The following is a 17,027-nucleotide window of genomic DNA, read 5'->3' as shown; positions in this document are numbered from 1 at the left end:
TTTGAAAATCCCACTAAGCACTTACTACATTGTTAGGTGCCAAAATACCTTTGGAAATTTGGCTCTAAAGGACTTGCCCAAAGGTAAATCAATAACAGAACCCAGGAGTACTGAATCTCATGCCCTTGCTGAAATCACTGGACACACCGCCTCTCTTTGTCAAGCTTATGCAGCCAGTCTGGAAAGGTTAATGAAATTTCATTGCATGAAAATGTCTAGCAGAACATGATTACAAATGTTTGAAAGTTAGGATGTCACATTACCTATCCTATTTTTTCCCCTTGAAACGCAGTGTGGAATGCAAGGATATGTACTGTAGCCATTTTTCCTGGAATAAAATGAAAATATTTTCACTTTAACACAGTATACATCAGCTTAAAGATTTCAAATGAATTTATTTTTATCCTTTCAGGATGTCTTTTTCCATGGTGGTTTAAATCTTCCTGTGAGTCAGTGTTTACTTCCTTTATTTAAAGAGGGGGAGAGAGATTCCCATTTTAAATGCTGTGTCCTGTATTCCTGCATCCTCTCCTCCCCCAAACCCTGGATGGAAATTTTTACCATGTTGAAAAAAAGGGTGTATACTGTTGGGGTAGGAGACTTCACTTAATTTAACTCAGACCTCCTAACAGATCAAAATATTTGTTTATGATTTGCAAGGCTTCCAGTTTTACAGACAAAAAACAAAACAAAAACCATCATTAAAAAATTGCATCCGTTTCTTCTAGCATTCTCACTAGCTTTCTGTCAGACTTCAAACGCAGAAGAGAAAAGCTTTGAATTAAATTGTATAGGGAGATTTTTCATGTATGCGGGTGCGTCAGCCTTTGTGTCTTCATGTGTCTGTCACAGCTCTTTACTAAATATTGCTCACTCATTGAAGTTTATGTAAGTGTGTGAAATGCATGAATCTGTAATAGGATTTGGAGGTTTGAGTCATTAAAAGATTCAAAAATTAGTTGTGCGCTGATTTGCACTTGAATTTGAACATGACAATCAAAAGTATCCATACTGTTTCCACAAATCATAAAGCAGAATGAAAGCCTTTCAGACAATGAATACGAACGTGTGCTAATTTTAGTTATCCAGGTCCTGTGATTATGCAAATGTAAACTGAACTAATGGAAATACCTTTCCCAAACAATACCTAGCACTTAAAGTTTTTAATCTTCGAAGTGCTTTATAAACATTAACTAATCCTCACAATGCTCTTTTGAGGTAGATTAGTAAATGTATGCCCAATTTGCATATGGGAAGCCATGCAAGGCAGTATAGTGACTTTCCTGCAGCCACAGAGTTAGCTCTATGAGAAGAGGTCAGAAGTTCTTGGCTCTCAAAAGGAAGAGAAGAATAGCCTTGGAGCTGAGGCTCTGGACTGTAACTAAGGAAACGGATTAATTTCTCAGCTCTGCCACAGACTTCCTGTGTGACCATAGGCAAAAATCACAATCATGCTGAGTCTCAGCTTCCTCAAATGTAAAATGTACCACTTTAATCTATGAATCCATAAATACTTGGAGACACTCAGACAATATGGTGATGGGGCACCATAAAAGTACATAGCTAGTCATGTGCTCTGATCACTAGATCCTCCCTTTTTTTCTATGGCCATAGGAATTTATGTAGCACATAATTGAGCGAATATTATTAGCCATCAGGGATTCTGACATGTTTAAGTGTAATTTCTGAACATTTAACTACACAAATACAAAAGGACACCATAACATTTAATATCATACCTCTGTCTGAATATCTTTCACTGTTATTGTTATAACTAACACCACAATACCTGAAAGATTAAAGAGGGGAGGGGGGAAATCTCTACAGAATTTGGGTAGCCAGCTATGTCTGCTTTGTGGCTAATTTGCACTGGTGTATAGCTGACACAATGTGGGCCAGAATCTGGGCCCAGTAGTTTCAGACCAGAGTAGAGCAAAGATAATACTGATGGTATACTGATGTATAAGTAGGGGCATAGCGAGCAGATCGAGGGACGTGATCGTCCCCCTCTATTCGACATTGGTGAGGCCTCATCTGGAGTACTGTGTCCAGTTTTGGGCCCCACACTACAAGAAGGATGTGGATAAATTGGAGAGAGTCCAGCGAAGGGCAACAAAAATGATTAGGGGTCTGGAACACATGAGTTATGAGGAGAGGCTGAGGGAACTGGGATTGTTTAGTCTGCGGAAGAGAAGAATGAGGGGGGATTTGATAGCTGCTTTCAACTACCTGAGAGGTAGTTCCAGAGAGGATGGTTCTAGACTATTCTCAGTGGTGGAAGAGGACAGGACAAGGAGTAATGGTCTCAAGTTGCAGTGGGGGAGGTTTAGGTTGGATATTAGGAAAAACTTTTTCACTAGGAGGGTGGTGAAACACTGGAATGCGTTGCCTAGGGAGGTGGTGGAATCTCCTTCCTTAGAAGTTTTTAAGGTCAGGCTTGACAAAGCCCTGGCTGGGATGATTTAATTGGGGATGGGTCCTGCTTTTGAGCAGGGGGTTGGACTAGATGACCTCCTGAGGTCCCTTCCAACCCTGATGTTCTATGATTCTATGATGGTATTCCTTCACTAACTGCACCACTTCCATCACCTTCTCAAATAGGCTCCTTAGTTCAAATTCTGTTTTCAGTTTCACAGCAGCTGTGAATTCCACTGAAGTCAACATGCAGTTCTTCTTAGGGGGCCTTTGTGCATTCCCTCTTGTGGGATAAGGTGCCCTTGGTATCAAGTTGTGGAACTGCCTTGAAAAGCACAGCTGTGTATGAGATTTCACACAAGCGTGGTATCATTGCTCTGTTCTTTATAAGAGAGAACACCCCTAACTGTCTCAGTTCCTTATCACCACTGCAGAGGTTGAACTGAAGTTGCCTCTTCCACCCTCAAGCTAGATTTTTTCCTTCTACTTTTTTCCAGGATCCTTTGGTTCCTCACCAGGCCCTGAGCCCCAAAAGGGTTTCAAGAAGTATGCCACATGGGGCAGTCCAAGATCCATGGACAAGGCCTTCTATGTCTGGGCAAGACTCATTCAGTAGCCCAGTGTGTAGTTTGCCATGCCTTTGTTCCCCACAACAGAAAGGAGACACATGAGGTTCCAGGCTCAGCTGGCTTATCAATTCCTACACTCCGATGCTCCAGGAGGTCCATTAAGGGTACTGAGACCAGCCTCCATACCAAGGTACTGTACTCTGACACAGGATTCAAGATGCGTTCTACCGTTTAAGCCTCAGTGCTGCATACCCCTGAGATTGGAATCTCTTCTACCTTATACTGGGAGTGAATTCTTTATCTGGCACCACCAGCACCAGCTAAATCAAAAGAATCTGAAAACAAACCAGCAACACTTATTAAGGTCTCAGTGACCATGGCAAAGAACAGGTTGTGCACTGCTTCCTAATCTCCCATAAGTGGAAATGTACAGAGGCCCTTGAAGAAGAAAGAAGTTACTTATCAGTAACTGTCATTCTTCAAGAGTCACTCCTGTTTGTCCACACTCCCTGCCCACCTTCCCCTCTGCCTCTGAGCATCTAGCCTAGACTTCTTTTCCTGATATTTCCCCACTGTTGCTACCATTAGTTCACTTCCACCTGTGTTAGTAATGGTGAGAATGTGAAGTAAACCAGCCACGAGTATTTTAACAACTTTGTTGCCTAACTCCGCTCAGCATGTTTGTTACAATAACATCACCTGCCAGTCAGAATTAATCCTTCCACCATTGCTAGCACCCATAGGAGGTGCACCAGTGGAATATTGTAATGGGAAAAACAAGTCTAGACAAGGCCAGTGAGTCGAATGCAGCCCTAGTGTAACTCTATTGAAGTCAGTGATGTTACACCACCATTAATTTAAACTAGCAGTCTTTAACTTACCTTCAGAATGGTAGAAATCCTAACTAGTGCTATCAAGAATAAATTACAGCTCACCATGCAGGCTTGACAATGAGTCACCTTAATGCCTCCATTTAGCCAACCCGAATATTTTTTCTTTGTTCAGCAATCAAAGTGTAGGTTTTGGAGTTTAAAACAATTTGACATACCCTTCTTAGTCTGGAAAATTCAACTCGGCCAATTGCAGTTTCCTGGGCAAACCTTCTATTTCTGTTTTTCTCTCACTAGTGTTTATCAGGAAAAATACTTTAACTTTCCACTTGCTCTTTTAAAATATATATTTTAAAGAGAGAGAACTTGTGTGCTTGACTCATGATCTGGAAAAAGCTGTAATCTTTGTGATGACAACGGGCCATATTTATTCCTGATAAAACTCCATCAAAGTCAATGCAGTTACTTCAGGGATGGATTTGGTCCAAGATGTTAATTCTTCAGGAAAGCAATGCAAGCATTTTAAAAATATAATAATTCAGCCTGTCTCCAAATAACTTGCCTTGTCATTTGGAAAGAGAACAATAAAGTGAGATGTGGATGGGATGGAGCTGGTTGCTTAGTAATTGGATACGGTGCCTTCCATGTCTAGTTAGGTTCTAAGTTAGTCCTAACAGTCACCTCATGATTGCTATTAGTGAACTATGTGAAATGAGTAGGTCCCCTCAGTAGAGCAGTTTCCATATCACAAGCCTCCACCATGGCAAATTGTTGGTATCTTCATTTGAGAGGTAAAGGACTAAATGGCATTAGAGAGAGAATGTACCTCTTCCACTCCTAATAGTGGTCCCTCAGTTAGAGTTGAGGCCCACTGATGAGGCAGTATGACAAAACTTGCACTGCAGTTACCTATCTTGTGGATTTCAGTCTCCAAAGTTCTTGGTATAATGCCTCTCAGAAGCACCAGTAATTTCTGCTCTTTTAAAGAGCTAGAAAAATCAATATATTATAGTCTTTTCCAGGAAACAAAGTCCAGTTTATACCTATGGTGCTTCGGATTGTGAAACAGGTGCTTTTCTGAAATTGCAGGGGGAATTGAGTGGCCAGAATGTAAATACCTGAAATAGAATTTAGGCAGGAGACTCTTGGAAAAGAGTGTCACGGAATCTTTAATGACAAGCAGAGGTGCCGGTCATTAAAAGCTAATGTGTCTTAGACCCACCAATATTACCACAGAAATCACCTACGTTGTAGACAGTGTGTTCTGTGCCTGATGAACTACAAAGTTCAGTACACCCTACCATCATCAGAGGACTTCTAGGGAACTGAAGTTGCTCCAGGCCCTGGAATCTGGAGTATACCTGGCTACCACTGGAGTCTCTTGACCCTGCTGCTCTTCCAGTTGGGATCATGGTGGGCATAGAAGGAAAGAAGGTGCCATCTGTTCCAGAAAGCCTTTTTAAAAAGCGAAAGGCTTTTGCTGATATAATGGCCAAGTGTCTGAAGAAGCTAGTGGTTCAAAAGACGCTTCGTAAAGTGCAAAGAAAACTCATCTATGCAAGAGCTCAGGCCTATCATAAGGAGTACTGGCAAATGTATAGACGTGAGATTCGTATGGCCTGAATGGCACGCAAAGCTGGCAATTACTATGTACCTGCTGAACCAAAACTGGCCTTTGTGATCAAGATCAGAGGTATCAATGGAGTTAACCCGAAGGTCCGTAAGGTATTGCTGCTCCTTCGCCTGCGTCAGATTTTCAATGGCACATTTGTAAAACTCAACAAGGCTTCAATTAACATGCTGCGGATTGTTGAACCCTACACGTTGCATGGGGCTACCCCAATCTGAAATCTGTGCATGATGATCTACAAGTGTTGTTACGCCAAGATCAACAGGCAGCGCATTGCTCTGACTGACAATTCTCTGATTCAGCGGTGTCTTGAGAAATAAGGTATCATCTGCATGGAAGATGTGGTCCATGAGATCTATACTGTTGGCAAGAACTTCAAAGTGGTGAACAACTTTCTGTGGCCCTTCAAGTTATCTTCTCCTCGAGGTGGAATGAAAAAGAAAACTATCCACTTTGTGGAAGGTAGAGATGCTGGCAACAGGAAAGATCAAATTAACAGGCTCATAAGGAGAATGAATTAATGGTGCCCAGCAGTGGACTTTCCTACTCTGATCTGTTCATAAAAAAAATTGTGCAAAAATAAATAGACTACAGGAGGCAGCAAACTCAGGGGAGACAGAGAGCTAAGAATACAGGCTTCTGCAGCTGGGTTTCCAACCGGTCAAGCCACTTCCTCCTTCCCCCCTACACCTGACCTCCCCAAATCCAACTTTCAGATCTTACTTGTTATCATTCATAAGTAGAAAGGACATTACACAGGATTACCAGAAATGTTCAGGCATTAACAACTGTGGGTTACTATCTTCACTATCAAAGAAGCCGGCAGTTTATTGGCTTGTCAACAGACATAAAAGCAGTCTGTGAGAATTACCATAGGGGAGGCATTTTAGAAAACAGCCTATAAATGAGCAAAAATATTCCCATGAGCATGGAATAAATTAAGGGGAATCTGCGGGGGGGCAGAGGGCACAGTGTGGTTCCCTGCCTACTTACATGGGGTGGATCTCAGTCCCAAGAAGCACCCTCTACAGGGCCTCATGAAAAGAAAAAGAAAAAGAGTGCTGCACAGACTGCTAATCTCTGTCTGTGCAGGGCAGAGGGGTCCCATGGGTCAGAGATCCCACCCATCCACAGCTCTCCGGGCATGATCTGGCCCTCTGAGATTTGGATAGTAAACCAGGGTTAACAGCAGTACACATGCAAAAGTCTCAAGCGGTCTTTAATGACCGGGGGCTAGCAGAGTCTCTATTTTATTGTAGAAAGAATGGATTTGTGGCTAAGATGCTCTGGGAATCAGGAGACTTCGGTTCTACCAGTATTGCCAGCTCTTCCACCGACTGCCTGTGTGAGCTTGTGCAAGTCACTTAACCTTTGTACAACTGTGCTACTCATTTGTAAAACAAACAAAATAGGGATAATACACAGTGCCCTCTCACGTAGGCTGGATCTTTGGTTCAAAACTGATTTTCTTCTTCTTCATTAACACCACTAGCACTCAACCCTCCCAAACTCCAGACTGATTATAGCACCCATCAGTACTCTGGGGGAGGGGAGAGCTATACTATAGAAAATTACTTTCCAAAACTTCAAATAATGATACCCTTTTAAAAGACCCTTTGTGAGAAATCCTGCCACCACTGAAGTCAACGGGAGTATCAAAGTTATTTTTCTTAAACATTGTGATGTGTTATAGTAGGATTCACAGCAATAACATTGTTATAATAAATCTGTGTATGGTGTGTCATACAGAAAGAATACATTAAGAGCTTTTTAAGATTTATTAGTTGCTACTGATCAAGAAACAATATATCCTACATGTTTTAGATTTATTTCTACAAAGTGGCATGAATTTTATTTGTCACTGTGCTATAACAGTAGAAGTGGGTTGTTTTTACGATCTACAGTCTGGGGAAAGGTTGCTACCCTACCACCTCTGGACACTTTCATCTAACTCATCCCTGTGCATATCTGAAAAAAGCTTGCTAAGCAGCTTTCATATGAAACCTCTAGTTTCCAGAAAGGCTGGAAATATGATGTGAATAGCTTTTCCTCAGAAGATAGAAAGGACCTTCTAATGGATAAGGTACTAGACAGGGAATCAGGAGATCTGGAAGCAATTCTTATCTCAGCCACAAACTTTCTGTGTGACTTTATGCTAAATCTTCCCTTTGCTTCCATTCCCTATCTGTAAAATGGCGATGATACTTCCTTACCTCACAAGGGTGTTGCAAGGATAAAATGCATTAATGACTGTGAGGTGTTGAGATACCACAGTGATGAGGGCCATCTATGTTCCTAGATACATTTGGCGCTTCTGAAACCAGGAGCTGTGCAAAAATGAAGAATAAGTTAACTAAATAATTTTGAACCCTTGCAAAAAAGGTTAATTCAGTTCTTACTTCATCCACACCTGTTTGCCTGTCCCTTGCTATAAACTTCAGAAATGTAGGCTATGTCTGCAAGAGGGTTTCTTGGCAAAATTCTCTGTGTAGCTAAAGGCTTATCTACATTGGATTAATTTTCCCGAATGCTCCTAATTAACTAAAGTGAATTCCGAAGTGAATGAAACTAATCCAAAGTAAAACCACTTTAATTCAGATTAACAGCATCCACACAGAAATATAATGAGGTTTAACCACTCCGCTTCAAATTCACATCTTCAGTTAATTTGGATTTAATTTCCTGGATGTCCCTGTGTAGACAAGCCTTCATACATGTACAGGGTCCACTGGTGGTAGTAATGATAGGAGTCCTAGTGGAATAAAAATGTTGGCAAACAGGGAATCAATCGCGTAGTCTAATTGTGCTCAGAGAATCATGTAGCGTAATGGGTCCACTCACTGCTAGGGGGCCCTCCTCCTGGCTGCTCTTTCCAGGTCTAATAACCCCTCTGCTACCCATTTGCACACCCTGCTGCCTCTCTCTCTCTCTGCAACTCAGGGTGCTCTCTCTTCATGGCTTGGCCTTCCAGTTAGGTCACTATAGTCCTCCCCTTCCAGGGTACCAAAGTCCTACTGTCCAACTGTACTAGGCAGTTTTCTGCTCCACTGCCTGGTTTATGCCACTTCCCCAGTGGCTAGTAGAGGAACCCAGGTCCATCCCCTACCTAGTCCAAGTTCCAACACAAGGATGCTACTACCAGCAGCCAAGGTCTGCACTGTCCCAAATCTAGTTGTTGTTACTCTGAGCTGCTCCTACTTTGCCTCTATCAGACTCCTTCTCAACTCTCCTCTGGGTACACTCTTCCCTCAGGGCCAGGATCCAGGGTTTCTATTCTCCCCCTGGTTTTCTCCTTTCCTTCTTTAAGGACTCATCTAAACTTAAAATGCTGCAGCAGTGCAGCTGTAACATTTCAGTGAAGGCACTACCTACACTGACGGGAGGGGTTCTCCTATCCATCCTGGTAATTCACCTCACTTGGAGGCAGTAGCTAGGTTGATGGGAGAATTATCTGGTCAACATAGCACCACCTGCGCTGAGGGTTAGGTCAATTTAATTGCATTGCTCAGGGACAGGGTGGATAAAAATCAAAGATTTTTTTTAAAAATCAGATTTTTTGATAAAATGCTTTTTGAGGAAAAAACATTTTATCTAAAGATAAAGATACATTATAGCTCAAAGATATCTCATCATGGAATAGGGATTATAAATTCTAATTCTAAAGTATGAGACAATATATTCATGTAATGTTTAAGAAAAGTTTTGTAAATTGAGTTCCAATAGTTCATGGATTAGAGACCCAATCTTACGGGGTTCCACGGGTTTCTGTATAGATTTAGGTTAATCCTTCTATCTACCCAATAGGGCTCAGTGCTCAGTCGAGAAGATACCATCAGAGATGCTTAGTTTTGCAGTTCTCAAACTGTGGGATTTGTGTCTCCAGAGGTAAAATGCTCGTTAACAGCAAAAAATGTTTTAAAATAAAATAAATAAGTAAATAAATAAATAAATAGATGTGAGACATAACAGACCTCAACTCTATTGTCCCTCTGCAAATTTGTGTACACACAGTCAATCCTTTACCTCTCTCTAAAAGTGCAAAGTTTCAAAAGTTTAATGAACAGAAGATTGTTGGGGGCGGAATAGATCTGGACAAGGAGAAGAAGTCTGAAGATAAATGTGAGAAGCAAGGGACATATGCTTGTTTTGTTAAAATATTATATGTTTGCTGTTGAAAAAAATCCAGAACACTTAATGTTGTTGTTTTAGTTAAATAAAACAATTTAAATGTCTGTCTGGTGATGTTCTCCTCCTAACACAGCATGACAAGAAAATCTTCCAAATATTAATGATTAACGTGTTGAACTGGAGATCATTCACCTCCCAATGATTTCATAAATGTCTGCTTCAATTACCTTTGGTAAATGAAATAACCAAACAATCATTAATTTTCTGATATAGCTGTAAAACTAATCTGAAAAGTTTTCAAAATAAATCACTGTTTAAAAATGTATAGTGTGTAAAGAGCCCCGGTAGTTAAACAACAAAGTAAAAGAAGCAGTGAGAGGCAAAAAGGCATCCTTTAAAAAGTGGAAGATAAATCCTAATGAGGAAAATAGAAAAGAGCATAAACTCTAGCAAATTAAGTGTAAAAATATAATTAGAAAGACCAAAAAAGTATTTGAAGAACAGCTAGCCAAAGACTCCAAAAATAATAGCAAATTTTTTTTTAAACACATCAGAAGCAGAAAGCCTGCTAAACAACCAGTGGGGCCATTGGACAACCGAGATGCTAAAGGAGCACTCAAAGACGATAAGACCATTGGAGGAAAACTAAATGACTTCTTTGCATTGGTCTTCACTGTTGAGGATGTGAGGGAGATTCCCAAGCCTGAGCCATTCTTTCTGGGTGACAGATCTGAGGAACTGTCCCAAATTGAGGTGTCATTAGAGGAGGTTTTAGAACAAATTGATAAACTAAACAGTAATAAGACTCCAGGACCTGATGGTATTCACCCAAGAGTTCTGATGGAACTCAAATGTGAAACTGCAGGACTACTAACTGTCATCTGTAACCTATCATTTAAATCAGCTTCCGTACCAAAGACTGGAGGATAGCTAATGTGATGCCAATTTTTTAAAAGGGCTCCAAAGGTGACCCTGGCAACTACAGGCCAGTAAGCCTCACTTCAGTACTGGGCAAATTGGTGGAAACTATCATAAAGAACAAAATTGTCAGACATATAGATGAACATAATTTGTTGAGAAATAGTCAACATGGTTTTTGTAAAGGGAAATCATGCCTCACCAATCTACTAGAATTCTTTGAGGAGGTCAACAAGCATGCGGACAAAGGAGATCCAGTGGATATATAGTGTATTTAGATTTTCAGAAAGCTTCTGACAAGGTCCCTCACCAAAGGCTCTTAAGCAAAATAAGCAGTCATGGGATAAGAGGGAAGGTTCTCTCATGGATAGGTAACTGGTTAAAAGATAGGAAACAAAGGGTAGGAATAAATGGTCAGTTTTCAGAATGGAGAAAGGTAAATAGTGGTGTCCCCCAGGGATCTGTAATGGGCCCAGTCCTATTGAACATATTCATAAATGATCTGGAAAATAGGGGTAAACAGTGAGGTGGCAACATTTGCAGATGATACAAAACTACTCAAGCTAGTTGAGTCCCAGGCAGACTGCAAAGAGCTACAAAAAAATCTCACAAAACTGGGTGACTGGGCAACAAAATGGCAGATGAAATTTAATGTTGATAAATGCAAAGTAATGCACATTGGAAAACATAATCCTAACTATACATATACAATGATGGGGTCTAAATTAGCTGTTACCACTCAAGAAAGAGATCTTGGAGTCACTGTGGATAGTTCTCTGAAATCATCCACTCAATGTGCAGTGGCAGTCAAAAAAGCAAACAGAATGTTGGGAATCATCAAGAAAGGGATAGATAATAAGACAGAAAATATCATATTGCCGCTATATAAATCCATGGTACGCCCACACCTTGAATACTGCGTGCAGATGTGGTTGCCCCATCTCAAAAAAGATATATTGGAATTGGAAAAGGTTCAGAAAAGGGAAACAAAAATTATTAGGGATATGGAATGGCTTCCGTATGAGGAGAGATTAATAACACTGGGACTTTTCAGCTTGGAAAAGAGGTGACTAAGGGGGGATATGATAGAGGTCTATAAAATCATTACTGGTGTGGAAAAAGTAAATAAGGAAGTGTTATTTACTTCTTCTCATAATACAAGAACAAGGGGCCACCAAATGAAATTAATAGGTAGCAGGTTTAAAACAAACACAAGAAAGTATTTTTTCACGCAACGTACTGTCAACCTCTGGAACTCCTTGCCAGAGGGTGTTGTGAAGGCCAATACTATAATGGGGTTGAAAAGGGAGCTAGATAGATTCATGGAAGAGAGGTCCATCAATGGCTATTAGTCAGGATGGGCAGGAACGGTGTCCCTATCCTCTGTTTGCCAGAAGCAGGGATTGGGTGACAGGGCATGGATCACTTGATGATAACCTGTCTGTTCATTCCCTTTGGGGCACCTGCCATTGGCCACTGTCAGAGGACAGGATACTGGACTTGATGGACCTTTGGTCTGACCCAGTATGGCTGTTCTTATGTTCAGTCCAATAACAATCCAGCAGCCTTGTGCCAGGGCTCTAGCCCAACAAGGCCTTATGACTCTGGCCTTTCATTCACAGGCGCCAACTTTTCTCAGCACCAGTTGGTGCTGGAGCCCCCCGCCCGGCCCCACCCTGACTCCACTCCTGCCCTGCCCCATCCCAACCCCTTCCCCAAAGTCCCTACCCCAACTCCGCCCTCTCCCTGCCCCTATTGGACCCCTCCCCAAATCACCGCCCTGGCCCCGCATCTTCCCCGTGCACACTGCGTACCCCCTCCTCCCTCCCAGCCCTTGCCGTGCAAAACAGTTGCTTTGTGGCGCAGGCGCTGGGAGCCAGGGGGAAAAGCGGAGATGCGGTGTGCTCAGGGGAGGAGGCGGAGCGGAGGCGAGCTGAAGCGGGGGGGCGGGGAGCTGCCGGTGGATGCAGAGCACCCACCAATTTTTCCCCGTGGGTGCTCCAGTCCTGGAGCACGCATGGAGTCGGTGCCTATGCTTTCATTGGTGGCCTATAGGGGAACCAAGTCCCTCCTACTACCCTGGTTCCAGCCCAGGGCCACTGCAGGAAGCAATTACGGTCTGCTTCTTCAAACCTCTTGCTTCCTCCACAGCTCTCAAAGGAAAATCATAACACAAAAATAGTCCAAACAGTCCCTGGCCTCCCTCCCTTCAGGCAATAGCTGATAAGCCTTAGCCCAGCTCAATTTCTTCAGAGCTATCATATGATGTTCAGAGGAACCCCCTGCCAGATTCATCCTCCATCATGCTACTTTTTAGGAGCTAGTGAAGAGAAGTGTATTTATTTCCTAGCACTAGACCCTTTTGAACTAAGCCGTTTCCTTTTAAGGCTCCTCCTCTAAGACTGACATGGCATGCAGGTATGGCAGCGCAGCACTGCCTGAGCCCAGTGCTGCTCTTTAGCCCTTTCTTGTCCAGTTTGATGCTTCCTGAAGAGTACTCAGGGTTCTAAGGCATCTTGCTACCACCATAGCTTGAGGAAGCCTTTTTTGTGCCTGACAGGGGTCAGGTCTCCAACTCCAGCGGCTACAGGCAATACAAGCACTCCCCTCTAGGCCTTGCAGAGCCCACTGTCACTGTACAAGTTAGCGATAGACACATTCCAACCCTCGAGCCCAACCGAGCAATCCCCAGAGTGTCCAGCCCCAATGCACTGCACGCTTGCAGTATTCACACATTCACTGCTTCCAAAGAAACAGCACAGCCCAGTTTACCAGTTCCACTCAGATCACTGCTCCTCTTAACACACAGCACTGAGATATATTTACAGAGAAATCAAGTATAAGTTTATTTAACAAACTATAGAGATTCATAGATTTCAAGGCTACTTGGGACCATTGTGATCATCTAGTTTCATCTCCTGTATACCCATAGAACTTTCCCAAAATAATTCCTAGAGCAGATCTTTTAGAAAATAACCAATCTTGATTTAAAAATTGACAGTGATGGAGGCTCCAAATCAGCAATTGTTCCAATAGTTAATTACATTCACCATTAAAAATTGACATCTTATTTCCAGTCTGAATTTGTCTAGCTTTAAATTCCACTCATTGGATCATGCTATACCTTTTCTCTGCTGATAGAAGAACCTTTTATTAAATATTTGTTCTCCAGATGGGTACTTAGAGACTGTAATCAAGTCTCACCTTAACCTTCTCTTCGATAAGGTGGAAGACCATAGAAAGCTCCCTTGCTCCACTAATGAGTGTCTGTATGTGGGGCTTGTCTGTCCAATCTAAAGACACCTGCAGTTGAAGGAGGTCATAGCGGAGGAAGAGCATTGGTGTGCTGAAGCTGAAAGGAATTGCCTCAGAGTTTATGGAAAACAATCCAGCACAGATCAGTACCTCCAATATAGCTCCTATACCCTAGCCACATCATTGCTAAGGAGCCTGGAGCCTAAGATAACAAAAAAAAGTGTTCCAGAGAAAAATTTCTGCAACTAACCAAATGTCCAAAGTAACAACTCTAAAATGCAACCAAGAAAAGCTGTGGAACCAAGCAGCTCTCTCAAACAGGGGTCAGTGGACATAGCAGTGATGGGGGAACCTGGTAGTATTTTGAGTTACATGAAAATTATGTAACTGTTTTTGAATTGGGTTTCCTTAAACTTCTTCTAGTTTCATAATATGTTTCTTCATTAATATATCCATTGTGGTTTTTTTAAGGGTAATTTAGTTTAAAAACCTTAGGCCAGACAGTCAGCTGGTGATGTCACAAATTGATTTGTCAATTTACACTAACTGAGGATAGCCCAATGTATTTCTAATTAAATTTAAGCCTCTGCCATATAACCCATAAAGTTGCCTACTTGAAACAGGTTCTTGCTCTTGCTTCTGAGACCACCCAGAGAATAACGGTTTTTTTAAATGCAGCAGTCCAGAATGCATATTTTGCTCCAGCCAAATGGAACCTGAACAATTTTCGAGTGGGTTTTAAATTTAGTAAGATTAATTTTTCCACTCCCGTTAAGTAGCAATCTGCCTGTAAAGGGGCTAGGCCAGGGCTCGACCCTCTCCGGGGCAGCGGAGAGCCACACCGGCTCGCTACACACAGTTGACTTTGGGGGAATTTGTCCGGCCACCAGAGTCTCCCTTGGCAGCCCTTGCAGTAACTGGAACGAGCACCGTAGGCCTGGACCCTGAGTCAGGGTGGGGCACCAAATAGTCAGTAGCTCAGGCCCTCAGGCAGGGACTGAGCAACACAGCATGTGTGAATTAGCCCAGGCCTCCAAGGACCTGGAAGAGGGGGAGACTGCCACCCACAATTTGGGTGGCAGGGGGGACGCACGCCCACCCACTCCACTGCGTCCCAGCCCGGGGCCCTAGCAGCGGCAAACAACCCGCTGCTGGGTCAGTGGGGATCCTGACCGCAACACACTGACATGGGTTCTGGCAGAGTTACAGCCAGACTAGGGTCGGTTGTCCCCAGGCTACTTCCTAACTCCCCTCCTTCTGGTACCTGGATCACCGCGGTGTTCTCCGGGGGGTCCAGCACCATGGGTTCCTCGGGGCAGTGGACAAGCTGCAGGCCTGATAACTCCTCTGGATAGCTGGCACAGGGCAGGTCCAGCCAGTCTTGGCTTGGACCTGAGGCTGCACGGTTTTTCCCAGTCGTGGGCTAGGCTGGCTATGTCTGGCCTTCCCGGCAGCTGGTTCTCTAGTGAGCTCTGAGGGCCTGCCTTTTTACTTCCGGGTTGCCGCCTGTCCCTCTGAGGGGTGGGCTCAGAGCTTCCTGGCTCCACCCACTCTGGTGTCTGGAAGGGCTCGACCCTCTCCGGGGCAGCAGGGAGCCATACCACCTCACTACACTGCCTGACAAAGCCTTAGAGAAAGCAGCATTTGTGTCATGCATTGTGACATAAGGTGCAACATCAGGCTGCTGTGATGCCACATATTTGTAAAATCAACCTCTGTTTAAGGACTAGAAAGGGATTGATTAGGACATCACAGAAGCAGACTAGGATCAAGGGAACAAACTTGTAACTACACACATTATCACTACTGGCCACATAATCGTCTCAGAAGCTGACAAACCCAAAGCCAGTGTAAACAGACATTAGAAAAACAAGTAAACGAGTCCCTGATCCCACCCAATGGATCATGGCAGTGAGAACATCTGTTCACAATGGTAAAAAAATCACAAAGAAAAAGTGACAGAGACGAGTTTTCCAGATGTATAGGCAATAGGGAGAATGAAGGTGTCATAAATATAAAGGGAAGGGTAAACCCCTTTAAAATCCCTCCTGGCCAGAGGAAAAATCCTCTCACCTGTAAACGGTTAAGAAGCTAAAGGTAACCTCGCTGGCACCTGACCAAAATGACCAATGAGGAGACAAGATACTTTCAAAAGCTGGGAGGAGGGAGAAAAACAAAGGGTCTGTGTCTGTCTGTGTGATGCTTTTGCTGGGGACAGAACAGGAATGGAGTCTTAGAACTTAGTAAGTAATCTACCTAGGTATGTGTTAGATTATGATTTCTTTAAATGGATGAGAAAATAGCTGTGCTGAATAGAATGAATATTCCTGTCTGTGTGTCTTTTTTGTAACTTAAGGTTTTGCCTAGAGGGATTCTCTATGTTTTGAATCTAATTACCCTGTAAGGTATTTACCATCCTGATTTTACAGAGGTGATTCTTTTTTACTTCTATTAAAAGTCTTCTTGTAAGGAAACTGAATGCTTTTTCATTGTTCTAAGATCCAAGGGTTTGGGTCTGTGGTCCCCTATGCAAATTGGTGAGGATTTTTACCAAACCTTCACCAGGAAGTGGGGTGCAAGGGTTGGGAGGATTTTGGGGGGAAAGACGTTTCCAAACAACGGTTTCTCAGGAACCCAGATAAAGTTCGGTGGTGGCAGTGGAAGTCCAAGGGAATAGGATAAAATAGTTTGTACCTTGGGGAAGTTTAACCTAAGCTAGTAAAAGTAAACTTAGGAGGTTTTCATGCGGGTCCCCACAGCTGTACCCTAGAGTTCAGAGTGGGGAAGGAACCCTGACAAAAGGTCACAACAGAATGCTGCATAGAAGTGAGAACTCACAACTACCTAATCATAACCCATTCTCCTCTGCAGCTCAGCAAAGGACATGAGAACAGCTTCTATTAACAATCCTTTCTCATCTACCAGCACAGCCAATGACCTCAGTCTATTATCCTTTCCCCCACAAAGGGAAACACAGTGTAACACATAAACTGCTCCTCTAAAATTAAAACATGCAGTGGAAGAGTCAAAAATGGAGGTTGCATATATATACTGTAGCTCACACCAAGTATTGTTGCACTTGCTATTTGTTAAATAACAAAATACAAGGAAACATGGGGTCACATTATGATGTTATTTACACTAATTGTATGCAGTGTGGTAGCCAGATTGGTCACAGAATATTAGAGAGACAAGATGGGGGAGGTAATATCTTTTATTGGACCAACTTCTGTTGATGAGAGAGACAAGCTAGTGGACAACACAGTGGACAAGATATAAAGA

At 42.8% G+C, this 17,027-nt stretch overlaps 1 protein-coding gene and 1 pseudogene across 1 annotated transcript in view; one reads left to right on the top strand and one right to left on the bottom strand.

The window, feature by feature from the left end:
• The window catches only part of LOC142073063 (uncharacterized), a 77,975-nt gene that overhangs the window by 37,311 nt on the left and 23,637 nt on the right, over positions 1–17,027 (bottom strand). The window lies entirely within an intron of this gene.
• On the top strand, positions 5,219–6,029 carry LOC125641126 (large ribosomal subunit protein uL30 pseudogene; annotated as a pseudogene).

Source organism: Caretta caretta, chromosome 8 (assembly GCF_965140235.1).
Source record: "Caretta caretta isolate rCarCar2 chromosome 8, rCarCar1.hap1, whole genome shotgun sequence".
Lineage (NCBI taxonomy): Eukaryota > Metazoa > Chordata > Testudines > Cheloniidae > Caretta > Caretta caretta.
Note: the sequence above shows the minus strand (reverse complement) of the source record. Positions and strands in the feature narration are given on the sequence as shown.